The sequence below is a fragment of the Carassius auratus genome, unplaced genomic scaffold (genome assembly GCF_003368295.1).
Source record: "Carassius auratus strain Wakin unplaced genomic scaffold, ASM336829v1 scaf_tig00025066, whole genome shotgun sequence".
Classification (NCBI taxonomy): domain Eukaryota; kingdom Metazoa; phylum Chordata; class Actinopteri; order Cypriniformes; family Cyprinidae; genus Carassius; species Carassius auratus.
Genome location: NW_020525392.1, coordinates 27,501 through 43,261, shown reverse-complemented (window position 1 = coordinate 43,261; position 15,761 = coordinate 27,501).

Genomic DNA, 15,761 nt, shown 5'->3' with positions numbered 1-15,761 from the left:
CTTAATAGTTCTAAAATAGACAGGAATAATAATTTCTTGTTTACATATATATATATATATATATATATATATATGCATTAAAGCAATGATTTAAAATGTAAAATTTATTTATTTACTTGTTTAGTTTTGAATTAATCACTAAACAAAATATATTTATAGTTCTAAAATAGGCTGAAATAATCATTTCTGATTTCTATATTACTGTATATTCTTTTTTTATTATTATTATTATGTATTTTCTTTAATTACAGTACAGAGAATTGCAGGGATATGCTCTATTTATTTATTTAGATAGTTCAACAGGCTGCACGTTTCACCTTACATTATGTTAAACCGACTTAAAAAAGAAAAGTAGTTTAATCTCTTAAAAGATTTTTCTTTAAAAAATAAAAGTAAATCTGGTGCATTATGAAAAACGTCATTTTGTTTGTTTTTTTAAAACAGTGAAAAGATGCAAATATTAAAGGGGGAAAATTAGTAGCAGTGATGTAAACTTTTGAACTGGATAATTTGTGTAAATTGTGATAAAGCCTATATATATATATATTATTTTTCAAAGTTTTTAATTATATTACTGGAGTATTTTTCAGTGTAGGACACAACTAAGATATTAAAGAGATCATTTAAAATCTAAAATATTTACTAAAATTCCTCAAAAAATGTTTCAAATGTTTCATACTTTGGAACAGCTTAAATATTCACTGACAAGTGAATAAATATATTTAAGTTATTTTTGTTTTAATATAAAAATATTTTTTTAAATATTTAAAATAAAAATAAAAATTTGTAATCTGACACCCCACCAAGCCGGAATGATATCGCTGGAGGTCAGACGCAAGCTAATGAAGTAATGCAGTAGCTCTCTCTAAGGGGATTTTTTCAAAATCCTTTTGCACATTTTATTTATGTTCAGTAGTTTTTTCTAGCTCAAGAAAATACATACTAATAAAATTATTTATTATTAAGGTCGCCTGTTGACTGCTGTATATAAAACCCCTTCAATAGTTACTAGGCTGGCCACCCCCTCATTTAGTTCGGGAGTTCGGAGCGGGTTCGCGAATCATTTGAGTCATTTCGGGAGTTCGGAGCGGGTTTGCGAATCATTTGAGTCAGTTTGGGGATCGCGAATCATTTGAATCAGTTCGGGAGTTCGTAGCGGGTTCGCGAATCATTTGAGTCATTTCGGGAGTTCGGAGTGGGTTTGTGAATCATTTGAGTCAGTTTGGGGATCGCGAATCATTTGAATCAGTTCGGGAGTTCGTAGCGGGTTGGCGAATCATTTGAGTCATTTCGGGAGTTCGGAGTGGGTTTGCGAATCATTTGAGTCAGTTTGGGGATCATGAATCATTTGAATCAGTTCGGGAGTTCGTAGTGGGTTCGCGAATCATTTGAGTCAGTTTGGGAGTTGGGAGCAGGTTCGCGAATAATTAAAAAATAGAGTGTTAAAATAATAAAAATAAAAGATATGAATTATTTATTTATTTTTTTACGTCAGGCATCACATGTACCATTCACCAAAAATCCCAGAATGAATTGCACAAAGCAAATAGTTACAAACAAACCATACATCAATGGAAAGATAATTTATTCAGCTTTCAGATGATGTATAAAAAAAAATGTATGATCATTCTGACTGGTTTCGTTGGTCTCTTATTTGTTTTAATGTGTGATTAATGTTGTATGTTCTCAACATTTCTATGTTGCAAAACAGCATTAAAAAAATTATTTTAAGTTCTTAATAACAATTACTGGAGTATTAAAAACTTTTTTCCAGCAGCAGATTTAGATATTTTTTTTCTCAGTGTAGACGCAATTGAGATATTAAAGAGCTGATCAGTGATTTCTGGTTCCTGTGGTCTGAAGCCCAGAGGCAGACGAGACTCATGGCAAAAGCTCACAAAAGTGACGGAGATCCTGCAAATTTAAAGCGGAGGCCCTCAGGGGCCGATTTTAAGACTTATTAATATCTCATGGCTCTGTCCCACTGACTTCTGCCCTCCTCATTATAATACGACAGCAGTCAGCCAATCAGAGCGTGCGGCTGATGCCGGGGGTCAGGAGGGCGGGTCTGGTGAATATTAATATTCCTAACTGCATAATTCTGTAGTGCCCAGAGGTCAGCGATGGGGGGGACGTCTAACCAACACCAGGAGAACCAGAGCCAGAGAAGACTACAGAAGCTGTGTGTGCTTTCATTATAAACCCTAGTGAGCTCCCTACCTAGACAGCATCTTAAGGTATCATAGAGTCCTTCTAAAGTACCTTCTTTTAGTCAGTCAGGCATCATTTATTTCATCAAAAATCTCAGAATGCACTGAAAAAAAGCTCAGTAAACATGTAGATAATGAGTGAGTAAATATATCTAAAAATAGTTTGTAAAAACATTTTATTTCTTAAATAGTGTAAAACAAATTGATTAAAAAAAATTAATATAAAGTAAGGCATTGCATGTATCTATAGAGTTATAAATATACTTAGAAATATATCAACATTTTGATTTAACAAAAATATAAAATAATAATAATTATTAAAAAAATAATATTTAAAAAAAGAAATTATTATTAAAATGTAAGAAATATTTTTTTAAATACGTTAAAATAATAATAAGTTTATTATATCTTGAAATCAAATTATTTAAAATGTCTGATATTGTGAAACATAAACATGAAAAATAGTACAAATTAGGAGACAAAATGTTGGAATTGCCTTTTCTATTTTTCATCCTATAATATCTTTTTTATATGGAAAATAGATATAAACTTGCCTTCTCAGGCTTATTACAGTTAACTATAACTAAGATTAAAACTATAACCATAAAACATTAAAAAACATTTGAAATAAACATTAACTAAATTAAAACAGAGAACTTAAACTTTTTTTTATTTCAGCTGGTTATCAAGGCAACACGTCTCATTTTTGTTAACTAAGTACTAAAATAAGTCAAACTAATATTTTTTATAATCTATAATTATAGACAAAGAAATTAGACAAAAAAAATTAATAAGACTGAAAAGTAAAGACAAAATATAAAATAGAAACTAATAAATGAAAATTCATGAAAACTATACAGTAATATTTAAAAATAATAATATTGAAAATCATTATAATAAAAATATTCACTGAAGAATAAATAAATGCATTATCTTAATTATAAATATATATATATTTTTAAAGTTAAGCATCATATGTATCCTTCAGGAAAAAAAAACATTAGCACAAACCCGCCCAAAAAACTAAAAAATATTGCTTTACATTATTTATTTATTTTTTTAGTTTTTGAGTACCTTGAATATCACTTTATAAATAATGTATTATTTATTAATGCAGTGCATTATTTAATTTTATGAAATACTGGGAAAAAAAAGAAACAGTGTTATTAATAATTATATATAATAATAATAATAAATACTAAAATAAGTATAAGTTAACATAAAATAAACATTAACTGAAATAAAATAAAACAAACGTTTTCAGTTACTTATTTACTTATAGGTTATTTAATTATTAGTTGAACATGAGGCACTAAAGTAAATTAAACTAAAATATAAATTAGTAAAAACGGTTACTTTTTTTTTAAATGCACAAAACACAATTATTAGAAATTTAACAAAAATCTAAATGAAAACATTTAAAATAAAAACTAATTAAATGAACAAAAACTACAATAGCTTCTCAATTATACTTAAAAAAATAATAATAACTCACTCTGTTTATAAAAATAAACAGCACAAAACCAAACTGAAAAGTATTACACAAAACAATAATGAAGAAGAATCATTTCTTATGTATATATTTGTTTCTATGAGTTCAACAGGACCAGGACAAATGATTCAGTTCTCCTCATCCATAAGTGGCACAGTTTTTCTGTCCCTAAAACTATTTTTCTTATTCTGCCAGTGATTTTTCGCCGTGGCCCGCGAGACGATTCCTGGACTCTGGGTCTGTCAGTGTCATGAAATAATTACACATAAATATTCATGCCATGTTTCTATGCAAAATAGCATCTGTTTTTGAAATAACGTACCATCTGTTTTGGGGACTTTTAGGGACAATTGTGATAAAGAGCTCTTGTGATACGCATTATCCATTTTGATCTGAAGAGACGCGCTGTTGGATGTCGAGACGTGTTTCAGTAATAGATCTTCCTAATCATGTCATGAAATCCTTATCAAACAAGTGGAGATTTCCAATGCTTTTCTTCATTTATGTCTTATTTTTACTATTTCAACACACTCAAACAAAACAAACTCTGGGGTTTTAATACATACAAATATATATATATATATATATATATATATATATATATATATATATATAATATTATTATTATTATTATTATTATTATTATTATATTTTTATAAAGCATATATATATATATATATATATATATATATATATATATATATATATATATAAAATTATTTATTAAAATTTTTAATTATTGTATTTATTTTTTAATATATATTTTTCATTGCTAGATCGTGTTAGTTAATGCATTCACTGTTTTGGTTTAATTAATGATTAATTAATTTTAAAAAAATAATTACAATAAAATTACAAATAACACAGTTACTAATACTTTAACCAATGTATTAACGAAAAGGAAAAGTATAAAATTGAAGCACACAGCACTCTGAAACTAAAATCTTTTTTTTTTAAACTAAAGACATTTTTTGTCACTTGAAATAAAATATTTGTTAACCAAATATAAATACACTTAAACGTATTTTATTTCAACAAAATTTCAACAAAAATACTAAATATTTAACAATTTAAAAAAAGAAAGATATAAGAATAAAGTATTAAAAGGTAAAGTAAAAAAGCTGTGGTAACTGTAATTATATAATGAACTGCTTCCTGTTATATGTAGGTAAATAATTAAATATGACAGTATGCAGTGATATTTTTTAAAACGTACAATGTCAAGAAAGAAAATATTTTAAAAAATATTTTAAAAAGAATAAAATTTAAAATACATTTTTACAAATAATTATAAAAAATGGCAAATAACACATTCAATTTAGCACAGATTTTTTTAAGCAGAAAGACTGAAACAGTATTTTCTTATAAAGCATCCTCCAGTCATTTTTGTTGTAGTTACAACTTTGAAAAACAATTCTTTACAGCATACTAGAAAAGGAAAGTAATGTTGAGTGCAGTGCATTGTGGGATACGATATCTTACAAAGTGTATTTGTTTGCATACCGCATTCACATACTTTGCACGGTGTACACACTTCATACTGTTTATTTTAAAATACTAGGCACTATGTCATTCTGAAAATATTAGTATACAATAAAAAACATAAAGCTGTGAGAGCTTTCATATTAGAAATACTAGGAGTTGTGCACTAAAAGAGCTTGATGAAAATGAGTACATCTAAAGGAAAAAAAGAGCGGTCCCAGGACATACCCACTTACCCAAACAGCTCAAACTCACCCCAGCAAACCCAAAACACAGCGTCCACCGCGCTTTCATCTCAATGCCACACGGGTCAGAAACATAACAGTGGTTTGGACATAAATAATGCAGCTTACATCTTCACAAAGACACACTTCTTCTGAAGAAAGGCTTCAGGTTCAGAGCCCTTCTCTCTCATGAAACACGCATTGACACACTGTTTTCCTAATTAATGTTGTTCAGTTTCTTTGACAACATTTATTTTTATTTAAAGTGCTATATAAATAAAGGTGACTTGATAAAAACATTTGAGTGCGCTGAGGAAGCCAAAAGCCGTGTGTTTGTAAGAAACAAATCTATCATCTATGTTTTTAGCTCAAATATGAGTCTATAATCCATAATAACACTTACTCTGGTGAAAATGTGTTCTGGTCTGAATCAGGAGAGAAATCTGCATAAACCAAGCACCATATACAAGCCAAAACAGCTTTAAATGGCTGGATTTTGATGTGAGAGACAACACGAGATGGACTTTTTAACTGGAGGAAGCGCTATTAAGGATTATAGACATATTTTAGCCGAAAGCAATAAAGGTAAAAACGTCTGAATCCTGGTTTTGTTTCATCTTTTGTCTTCTCCAGATGTTCACTGATGGACTGGAGTGCTGTGGATTATTGTAATGTTTTTATCAGACTCTCATTCTGACGGCACCCATTCACTGAAGAGCACCCATTGATGAGACACTGATGCAATGCTACATTTCTCCAAACCTGATGAAGAAACAAACTCATTTACATCTTGGATGACCTGAGAGAAAACTTACATTTTGGGGTGATCTCTCTTTTTTTTTTTTTTTACGCTGTAAAGAATTCATTCTACCGTGCCTAATAACTAATAATTTTGTGGACTTCAATACATTAATGAAAAATATTGCCTAAATAATTGATCATTCATCCACCTCGTAAATAATGACATTATTTGCTCTCCCCTACACAAAAGTTTCGTAAAAGTAAGTAAAAAGTATCGTATCGGTATCGTATCGGTATCGGTGATACTGACCCTATATATATTTGGTATCGGATCAATACCAAATTTTGCAGTATCACCCACCTCTTCTATCAATAAAGAAAGAAGTTATTTTCCAAATCTTTAAATGTTATTGACTGTAATCCTGCAGCGTTGAAACACATCCAGCCTGCAGTCAACCAGCAGATGCTGTGCGTTAGATTAACTAGTTGGATGTATGACGCTAACACACTAGTGATCCGGCTCTGATTATCGCCACAGCAATGACCTTAAACCGAGCCCAGCGGACGCCATCTAATCTGGACCTGTGAAAAATAGAGCCGGACTCGTGCAGACGGCATCAGGCCTGATTAATGCAAACCAGCTTCCCCGGCCTGTCACAGGCTAATCATCAGCAAGGATGATCGATGATGTTTATTTTACCATGATGGAACGCAACCCCCTGGCTGAAGATAATTACAATAAAACGGACGGATCAAGCCGGCCGAGTTATTAAATTATCAAACTATAATTTGCATTAATGTCAGCGTTTCGGGGGCTTCCTGACAGCCGAATGCACGAGGATAAGAGAGAAGCCGTTCCACCTTCACAGCTGCTGCCCTTGACCTCCAACACCTTCCTCTTCCTCATTTCCCTCCTCACAGGATCCCACACAGATAACCGAAGCTGCTCTTTCGGTTGCACACATGCATACGTCTGGAAACTCATGTGCCAGCATCCATACGTCACTTCGAGGGTTCATGCAAAAAGAGCGGAAACAGAAATCTAAGCAAGAAAAAGACAATGCGAGGAGCAGCGTTCACTCCTCAGAGAAAACACAGAACACACACAGATTTTGAGATGGAACGGCATGCAGAGTTTTGCTTTAAAGTGCAAAAAAACGTTCAGACAACGTGAAATCAACGTTTTCTATTTATGTTCCCTAATGCACGTTCCTGATTCCAGAAGTGCATTTTTTTTTACATCAAATCAATCCATTTATAAACACAATAAAGCACTGTGCCTTTTATTTCACTTGGGAATACATCACTTTCTAGATGTGAAAGAGCTTGGGAATATAATTTAACCCTGTAAAGCCTGACATATGAAGTAATAGTGAACACACACACACACACACACATACACACAAAAGTTTTATGAATGGAACATTATTTAAATGTTTGCATGTTTTCGTTTTCTTTTGAGACCAGGCGTTTATGGCTCATAGTCTAATATAGTGAGAATATGAAGGGAAAGCAGCTCAGTTTTATTCAGACACTCAAACTGAGCAAAAATATGCAATTTGGTGCAATATTTAGAGAAAAGCGATGAAATTATGATGTTTCATACATAAATCAATGAGATCTTTTAAACAGCGTAACAGACACTTACATAAAATAATGTAAATAGGCCTAAAACTCTAATGTTTAAATTATAAAACTTGATTTTCTTGTTTTGATTAGAATTTATTTAAAGGTTAAAAAATCTAACAATGTGCTACTATCTTTGTTCTAATGCTATTTGTAGATTAAAGTGTCCGATGTTAGATTAATCAAATTGCTATGTAAAGGCTCTTAAAACGATTCTTGAATCATTCTATTATTTAAATTGTATCCAAAATATAATATTTTTAGAATGTTCGTTTTAATATTCTCTCAACATTATGGCAACTTAAGGATGTTCCGAGAATGTTGTACAAAGAACATTTTCTCCCGATGTTATGAGTCAACGTCTATCAAATATTAATAAAGTTATAAGTACAATTCCATAAACAATGCTTTAAAATTAAAAAAAATTTAAATGCATTGCTTTAAAAAAGTGTCCTAACATTTATCTAAAAGTCATTAGTGAATGTTATGAGACTGTTTGGTGTTGGGTCTTTATGGCTACCATAAAGTACGAAAATAACAAAAGGTAAAACATAATAAAAGATATTTTAAAGAATAGCCTATATTTTAAAAAAAAGGTCCAAAAATGACAGAAAATAAAATAAAATTAATTAATTAATAGAATATAAAAGCAGACAGTATAATATGTAATTAAATAAAATTTGTAAAATAAAATAAAATGAAATAAAAAATTAAAAAATTAAAAAAATAAAAAATTAAAAAATTAAAAAATTAAAAAATTAAAAAATTAAAAAAAATAAAATAAAATAAAATAAAATAAAATAAACCTTGTATTATCAGAAATGTTCAGCTCAGGTCTCTCCTTACAAGGATATTGTTTTTTTCCCAGCATAGAAAAAACCGTGTGCTACATCTGCATCTGGTACACAAGAGGTACTTTAACATTGACAAAATAAACGCTCGCTCCTCAAATGATCCTGAGGATCAGATGAGACTCTAAAACATGATTGATGGAGAATCCAGTAAAGCTGAGCTGTTTCAGTCCAGGAAGAGTTCATCTGGAGATATCACTGACCTTATTCTGACCTTGACCACAATCAGGAAAGATTAGAAACACACGAGAAGCCTGAGCTGAAGCTGGACGTTTGTCGTCTGTACACTGAAAGAGCTTAAAAGTGCACACTAGTAGTGTACAGTGTGTAGTATGGACAGTGTCTGCTGTTGTAGATAATTCAACACAATCACATCTACACTGTGTGGAGTTCAGATGCAGTTCTACACAGATCAGTCTCACGAGCGTCTCCTCGTCTTCTGTCCGCGAGCAGAACTGAGTTTAATATTCAGCCAAGGACTCACGCTGAAACACTTTAATGAAGTGTTTGAAGGGTCTCGCCGGGGAAGGAGAAGCCCAGCTGGACATGAACAAGAACGAGAGGAGAACGAAAGAGAGAAGAAGAGGCTAATGGGGCTGCTCCTCTTTAAAGTGTGATCTACCAGAGGAATCGATGAGCTCTGCTTCTGCTCTTCTGCTCTTCTGTTCGACTAGAGAACGAGAGAAACCTTCTCAGAGACTCTCCACTGGACACACACTTTATCCTGAGAGCGATCGGACAGGTTTACAGTCCGTTAGAGCAAAGGATGGACATCTGGTTTTTAGTCAAGTTGCTGTTTTTTTGTTTTCAAAATACATATTATTTAAAGCTGTTTACGGAAAGATATGATGTTGATGTTTATAATATCTTTATATCTGCATACAGTATAGTTGCATTTAGCAGTCACAGAGCTCAGGAAAAACATTTACTGACAAATTAATACACTTTTATATATGAGAAAATTATATATATATATATATATATATATATATATATATATATTTTAAAAATTAAATATGTTCGTAAAAATGGGAAATAAATATTGATTTTAATGTATGATTAATGTTTAAAGTCAAGTGAAATGTATTTAAACTGCACTTTATTTTACAATACACATGGTTTCATCTGATGTTAATGTTTATATTTATATCTTAATAACCTGTTTTAATGCTGTATTTAGCAATGTTCAGTAAAAAAAGACTAATGATTAATTTCAAATTTTAAATAATATTTATTTTTAAATGTTTTACAAAATAAAAGTACCAATACATAAATAAATTATATATATGTGTATATATATATATATATATATATATATATATATATATATATATATATATATATATATATATATATATATATATATGATTTAATGTGTGTTTAATGTTGTGTATTAAGTTAAATGTATATATTTTATGCATATAAAATAACTGGAAAATAATATATAGATTTTATTTTGATTATTGGTTCATTAATGAAATATTTATTACATTTATTTGTTTATTAAATAAAAAGCTTTGTGGAAATAAAACAGAAACTGTGGCTTTAATTTGTAACTTGGTTATTACAGTTAAGTAAAAATAAAACTGAAACTAAAATGTAAAAAAAATAATAATCTTAACTGGATTTTTTTTACTGAAATATTGTAATATGAAATATATGTTAAATGAAATATTTAATAAAATAAAAATTACTAATAATAAAATAAAAAAATACTTATTTCAGCTACACATGAAGGCAACATCTCTCATTTCAACAATATATATATATATATATATATATATATATATATATATAATAATAAAAAAATTATAAAAACTAAAATAGTATCTCAATCATACTAAGATTACAATTACATACACTATTTTTATGATTAAAAGCATTCGAGAAATAAACTAATATTATATTTTTTATTAATTTACAAACCAGAAATATCAGAAGTGAAACCATAACATACACTCGTGGATTAAATTCAATTAAATGTCCTCAAAAGCTGATATAACACGTGTTCTGCGTCTGCACTGAAGGAGTTAATGCATGCTGATCTGAACATTGTTTATTTCTGTTTTTATATATCACAAACACAGATCATTTACTGTGAGACATGAAAGGAGCAGCAGCGGCCCCCCGGTGACACCGTACAGGCTCTGACCATTAAACCCTGTTTATGGATCACAAAACAAACAATAACAAACAAGAGCAATCGTGTGTAATTAGCAGAGGTGGCAATTTCAACCAGATGTGAGCTCCAGCTGAAGCCCGGAGAGCGATGGACGACGAACGCTCCTAAACCAGCTCTCAGCCAATCAGGGAGGAGCCCCGATGGCCCCAGGGGTCAAAGGTCACTGGAGCTAAAGCAGATCAGAGAGGCCGAGGGCCTGTCATAAATCCAGCGGCTCAGAGGAAGCCATCCTTCACCAACAATCACACACGCGTCTTATACACTACACTGGAATCTGTGTTTATGCATAGAAACTTTGATTATATCATTTTAATATCAATAGTTCTCAAAAATTGTTGCATGACGTGTGCTTGAAATTGTTGTAAAATGCACATAAACAACCAATACTGCTTTTTTTCTGAACAAAACACAATATAAATACATGTAAAAACTATTTTGTAAGTGGTGAAGCTCAATTAAATACATTTGACAAAAAAATAAATATATATATATTTAAATTATTATTAAATTATATTTAATAATTTATTTTAGGGGAAAGAAAACACATTTCCAATCTTATAATGTCCTACATTTATGCAAATGCGAATGTTGATGGAATAGCCTTCTAGAGGTCAAAACTAGAATTATAATAATTTCATAAAGCTTAATTTTTGGATTATATATGTAAAAAAATAAGCAGTATATGTAATATTGATAATAATAATTATATATATATAAATTTGTTTTTCAAACAATGTAAAGTTTGTCTCTTGCTGATTTTTATTTATATGCGTTATATGATTTTTTCTTTGATTAAAATAAATGGAGGGCAAAACCTTTTTTTAAATCCTTTAATGAAGTTTATTTATATGTTTAAAATATATTTTCAAAACTATTAAAAAATTGCACAAGAAAATTAGTGCTAGAAATATATTTATGCAAATAAGTGTTAAAAGCATATATTTGCAAATATGTATTCTTTTGCATTCAGATTAACTAAGTTTAAATTGCTAATACTTTGCGATTTATCATGTTTGATTATATCAGAAATCAGTCGAATGAACTAAGATATTATGACAGATGATAAAAAAAAGTGTTTTTCCCGCCAAGAGACTCTTTTATATGCTGCAGCGGCCCAGTTTACTACAGTAAACAATATTAGAGCATGTAAGAAATAATACAAGACTGCAACAAGTCACATGAGAGCACATGAATGATCAGCATAACACGCCCCCTAGTGGAATGATTTGTGCAAATACACATCAAAACATAAATGCATCAGTAAATATTTCAAATGCATTTATAATGAGAAGCTCACCCTCACGTCTCTGCATATGTGAAGTCTTCTCATCTGTATGTGGATTGCCAGCAAATGCTTTGGATAGGATCCTGTTAAATGCATAAATGTAAGACTTGGTAAAAATGCATCATGTATATGTAGTTCTATAAGTAAGTGACATTTAACATCAGTTTAAAAAGCATTTCCATGAGCTGACAGTGTCAGTAAATAAACAGACGCGTAAACGCAGGCCTCAGGTGTAATCCAGCGGCGATTTAAATAATCCAGACGTGCCGTAAAACAGCAGAAACATAAAGATGTCTGCATGTGTGAAGAAGAGACGCTTTATTTAGTGAGTTCTCTGAAGAATCAAGGTCAAGAGCAGACCAAACCAGAGTCTGCTTTCAGAAAGGACACTTCAGCACTTCCACTGGAAATCCCCACGTCTTGAATTCATCCATCAGTATCTGGATTAGAAATTAGACTTTTCTTTCAGTGACAATTTACAAAGCATAAAAAACAGACCAACTGCAGATTCAGTGCAATGGTTTAGTTTACTGTTCAGAGTAAAAGGTGAAGAGAATACTTGAATCTTTTTAAGATCGTTGTATTCCTGAAGGTCAGAGGTCATGACTCCGATTCCCAGGGAATGCAAGAGCTAATAAAACACATTCCCTATATGCAATGCAAGTCATTTTGGATAAATGCATTTTGAAAATGCATGAATGCAAGTGTAAAAGCATCATAAAAGTGCTATATCTGAGGTCTTCTGAAGTCATATGATGCATTGTGTGAACAACAACCCCAAATATGCTCCCATTACCCTCAAATCTTGTTTGCGTTCACAAATGCTGACAGGAAAATCAATGCATTGACATCAGAGCTGAACCTGCAGTTCATTAAAAGGTGTATTTTTGATGAAATACAAGAGAAGAGTGTTATTGACTTACTGTATGGTGAGCTGGACAGTGTTGGGTAGGCTACGATGAAGTGTTTTACACATAAAGATGATTTGTGTTACTGACCTGGATTCCTGTCAAGACCACGCTGGGAAAAACATTAAACCTGCACGTCAGACGTCAGAGACCCAGTTCCTCTTAACTTTATTTTCTCCTAAAATATAAGCATTGAGAGTTCCCTGTTATCTGCATGCGTCCAAATCCAAATCGCAAATAGTTTTGAAAACATATACTCAAAATGCAAAATGTGTCAGAACGCAGTAATAATGTTTCTGGCTTTATTGCTGTGCTGAAGAAGTCTGGCTGTGGTGAGATGATGACATTGGGCTGATTCAGGCGCTGCTGCAATGCGACCGCGTTGGATTTGATATCTGCTCAATTACATCTTTATAATCAGAATGGATGACAGAACGGCCACCTCCCGGATCCCCAGAACACGAGACATCTGATGTCCGCCTGACAGGCTTCACATGGGCCGAGAGAGCCGAGGCGCGCGTGCATATTAATCAGCCCGATTAGACGTGTTAAACGCGGGCCAGTGTGGAGAGGTGGGTCTCTCGGACCTCCGGGGCTGTTCCTCGGTGACCCGCTCGGCTGCCAGCGTCTGCCGCAGTCCGCTCTTCCCTGCATGCACCGGGGCCGGTGGACTCCCACGAGCCCGCGCTCGCTCCCTGCCATCTGCCGTGATTTATAGAAAACGCCCGATGATTTATGGTGCAGTCATCGCACAATGAAGTCGTCCTCTTTCATTCGCGCGACCTCCCCGACCCAGCCGCCACTCCCGGCCAGCTTTGGGAAATATGCTCTAATCATACACTAAAAAGATGTTTAAACAGTGAGGTCTGGCGGAGGGAATTGAGTCCTTTAATAGAATTAATTTTCTCCGGCTGGGTGAATGTTGATGAGGTGGCGGCCACCGCGGAGAGAAGCGACCGCTAATGAGGACCCGCCGACGGGTTCAACCCAGCGCCGAGACTCGCGCCTCCGAATAAACAATCACAGGTGACCGTGAACCTCAAAAAAGGATTTTAGGAGGCAAAACCTGGAAATACGAAATCTCAGATGAGCATTAAAGCAATCATTCACTCATCCTCTTCATCCAAGCTCACAAAAATCAGTTGAAAATATTAGTTCTGAAATGGAACTTTCAAAATGTCTTCTTTTTTAAATATCGGTTTCACGAACATTCCATTTTTTGCAACAAACACGGGAATGTTACTTTTGAATGTTCACCGAATGTTCTAAAAGTGGTAGTGATGTTAAAAAAAAATCTGCAGCTAAAATGTAAACCTTTTGAGAACATAAAATCCAGGTAACTTTGAATGAACTGGATTTCTTTTGAAGAATTTTTGTTCATATATCTATCATATAATTTTCATATAAGATTCTAAGAACGTTTCCTGCTAACGTTCTGCCGAAGTTCTTGAAAACATGTTCCTTATACCTTTGACAGAACACTTTTTTTTTAAAGTTGTTTGGTCTTTATAAAGTTAGCACAAAAACATTGTTTAAACATAATTCATAAAAATATATTTTTTTAAACTCTTAGTTACATTTTTTGTTATTATTTCTATCAGAACGTTCAAAAAAACATTCAAAAGTTCCTACTGTGTTTACAAAAAAAAAAAAAAAAAAAAAACACGGAAGCTTCTCTTAATGTTCACATAAGCACAATCCTGAAACCTCCTTTCATTTATTTTGGAATTGCTCTTACACAACATCATTTTGGTGTGAAATTCTTGATTTTTATCAAATGTCAGGCTATATGAATCCTAATTTTTGTAGTTTAGGCATACTTATAGAAATGTAATTTTTAGTTTCCATTAATGTGGAAAAAGATGATACTTCATAAATCTGTGGCACAGGAATGGTTGAGCTCATAAATGAATCCTCATGATACTCCACCACTGATGAAGTCTACAGTTAATCAATTTCTCCATGTCAAGTGCTCTGTCAGCGGCTGATCTCTCAGACTAATACAATCACAGATCATCAGGCTCATCCTGCTATTTTCAGCTTGACTGCATCTCCATCGCAGATGATGATGATGATGCTCTTCCTCTGTAAGCAGGACAGTGATGGTGTGTCAGGACACATGTACCTCTCCAGACATCAGTGATTATCATCGTGTCATTCCTGATTCAGACAGAAGTCTGTCATCCCACCACGATCTCAGAGGACGAATGGACGCTTGGACCCAACCACGTTTATATCTGGGGCTAAAGCAAGATGTTTGAAACACGAGCGAGCTTCTTTCAGCTTTATAATACTCTTCTCTGCATAGTGCATGCAAATGTTATGCATGTAAAGTGTTTAGAATTGCATCATGATACTACTAGCACTTTTTGCAGTATGCATACTACATTTGAAAAAATATTACACTATATGCTACAATTACTTCTATTTGGTCATACAATCTTAGATTACAAACTTTTTTTAAAGATAACAATTGCACACTCTTTCCCTTCATGTTTAATGTATATTCCAAACACAGTGCTGTTTTTACTTTGTAATAAAAAAAATAATGTTGGAAATATTTAACACATCACATCAACTAAAATAGTTACATGGTTCATGTAAAATATTACATATAAAGGAATTAAAAAATGCAAAAAATAAATAGAATGAGTAAAACTGTAAAAAACATTACATTTCTAAGTAAAAAAAAAAAAACATTATTTGGGTAGGTTGTACAAGAAAAACTATCTATTCTTTCTACTTTAAAATGTCATGCTT